This window comes from Leptodactylus fuscus, chromosome 1 (genome assembly GCF_031893055.1).
Source record: "Leptodactylus fuscus isolate aLepFus1 chromosome 1, aLepFus1.hap2, whole genome shotgun sequence".
Classification (NCBI taxonomy): domain Eukaryota; kingdom Metazoa; phylum Chordata; class Amphibia; order Anura; family Leptodactylidae; genus Leptodactylus; species Leptodactylus fuscus.
Window position 1 is genome coordinate 155,043,885 of NC_134265.1, and position 3,079 is coordinate 155,046,963.

Below are 3,079 nucleotides of genomic sequence, written 5' to 3' on the forward strand. Positions count from 1 at the left end.
CACTAGAACCCCTGTGCAAACTCAGTTCACGCTAATAGAATGCATTGGCCAGCGCTGATTGGCCAATGCATTCTATTAGCCCGATGAAGTAGAGCTGAATGTGTGTGCTAAGCACACTCATTCAGCACTGCTTCATCACGCCAATACAATGCATTAGCCAGTGCTGATTGGCCAGAGTACGGAATTCGGCCAATCAGCGCTGGCTCTGCTGGAGGAGGCGGAGTCTAAGGTCGGACCTGAATGGAGACTGGTGTGGAGCGATCTTAGACTCCGCCTCCTCCAGCAGAGCCAGCGCTGATTGGCCGAATTCCGTACTCTGGCCAATCAGCACTGGCTAATGCATTGTATTGGCGTGATGAAGCAGTGCTGAATGTGTGTGCTTAGCACACACATTCAGCTCTACTTCATCGGGCTAATAGAATGCATTGGCCAGCGCTGATTGGCCGAATTCCGTACTCTGGCCAATCAGTGCTGGCCAATGCATTCTATTAGCTTGATGAAGCAGAGTGTGCACAAGGGTTCAAGCGCACCCTCGGCTCTGATGTAGCAGAGCCGAGGCTGCACAAGGGTTCAAGCGCACCCTCGGCTCTGATGTAGGAGAGCCGAGGGTGCACTTGAACCCTTGTGCACCCTCAGCTCTGCTACATCAGAGCCGAGGGTGCGCTTGAACCCTTGTGCACACTCTGCTTCATCAAGCTAATAGAATGCATTGGCCAGCGCTGATTGGCCAATGTATTCTATTAGCCTGATGAAGTAGAGCTGAATGTGTGTGCTAAGCACACACATTCAGCTCTACTTCATCGGGCTAATAGAATGCATTGGCCAGCGCTGATTGGCCAGAGTACGGAACTCGACCAATCAGCGCTGGCTCTGCTGGAGGAGGCGGAGTCTAAGATCGCTCCACACCAGTCTCCATTCGGGTCCGACCTTAGACTCCGCCTCCTCCAGCAGAGCCAGCGCTGATTGGCCGAATTCCGTACTCTGGCCAATCAGCACTGGCTAATGCATTGTATTGGCGTGATGAAGCAGTGCTGAATGTGTGTGCTTAGCACACACATTCAGCTCTACTTCATCGGGCTAATAGAATGCATTGGCCAATCAGCGCTGGCCAATGCATTCTATTAGCGTGAACTGAGTTTGCACAGGGGTTCTAGTGCACCCTCGGCTCTGCTACATCAGATTGCTACATCTGATGTAGCAGTGCCGAGTGTGCATCAGATGTGTAGTTGAGCAAAACTGACTCAGCACTGCTAAGTCTCTGCATTCGCATAGGAATGCATTGGCCAGCCTTCGGCCAATCAGCGCTGGCTCTGCCGGAGGAGGCGGAGTCTAAGGTCGGACCTGAATGGAGACTGGTGTGGAGCGATCTTAGACTCCGCCTCCTCCAGCAGAGCCAGCGCTGATTGGTCGAGTTCCGTACTCTGGCCAATCAGCGCTGGCCAATGCATTCTATTAGCCCGATGAAGTAGAGCTGAATGTGTGTGCTAAAGCACACACATTCAGCTCTACTTCATCAGGCTAATAGAATACATTGGCCAATCAGCGCTGGCCAATGCATTCTATTAGCTTGATGAAGCAGAGTGTGCACAAGGGTTCAAGCGCACCCTCGGCTCTGATGTAGCAGAGCTGAGGGTGCACAAGGGTTCAAGTGCACCCTCGGCTCTCCTACATCAGAGCCGAGGGTGCGCTTGAACCCTTGTGCAGCCTCGGCTCTGCTACATCAGAGCCGAGGGTGCGCTTGAACCCTTGTGCACACTCTGCTTCATCAAGCTAATAGAATGCATTGGCCAGCACTGATTGGCCAGAGTACGGAATTCGGCCAATCAGCGCTGGCCAATGCATCCCTATGGGAAAAAGTTTATCTCACAAAAATCACAATTACACACCCGATAGAGCCCCAAAAAGTTATTTTTAATAACATTCCCCCCTAAATAAAGGTTATCCCTAGCTATCCCTGCCTGTACAGCTATCCCTGTCTCATAGTCACAAAGTTCACATTCTCATATGACCCGGATTTGAAATCCACTATTCGTCTAAAATGGAGGTCACCTGATTTCGGCAGCCAATGACTTTTTCCAATTTTTTTCAATGCCCCCAGTGTCGTAGTTCCTGTCCCACCTCCCCTGCGCTGTTATTGGTGCAAAAAAGGCGCCAGGGAAGGTGGGAGGGGAATCGAATTTTGGCGCACTTTACCACGTGGTGTTCGATTCGATTCAAACATGGCGAACACCCTGATATCCGATCGAACATGTGTTCGATAGAACACTGTTCGCTCATCTCTATTAGGGAGCGTTCACACTACCGTCAGTGTCCGACAGGTAGTGTCCGCTCCTAGTGTCCATTCAAAATCTAGCACGGACATTAGGAGCGGACACTGTCCGTGACAGTTTTCATTCATTTAAATGGTGATCGGGTGCGTTCTTTAGCACACCGTGACTGTCCTTAAGTGTCCGTTTGTATAGATGTCCGACTTTTCAAGCGGACAGAAAAACCCGACGTGTAGGTTTTTTCTGTCCGTTTGAAAAGTCGTGTGAACGCCCCCTTAGATATGAGATATATAGATGATAGATAAATTACATGACTATATGTGATAGGTAAATATGAGGTAGATAAATATGAGAAAGATGGTTAGACACATAAGAGGTGGAAAGAGACCAGTCAAAGTGGGATTCCAGCCCAACAGAGACCTTCCACCTGGAGTTCTGCAAGTACCTCCTCCATGTCCACCGCAGCACCTCCAGCATGGCCTGCAGGGCAGAGCTAGGAAGACTCCCCCTATGGCTCACCAAGCAGAAGAGGGCGCTATCATTCTGAACTCACATACAGGGCAGCAGTCCTGGCTCTTACTACCAATAAGCCTGGCTGAGCCACAGAGCCCCAAGAAAAATTGATACCCCCCAACCAAGCATCAGCCATCTGCCAAGCCAAAACCCCCAACATGTCCTGAACAAGGCTCAAATAAAAGGAGTGACTGAGAGAGACAAAGAGCGGTACATCGAGGAATGGAGAAGTGCAATAAATAACTCCAAGAAACTCACCGTGTACCAGTCATTGCAAAGAGACTACACCATGGCCATCT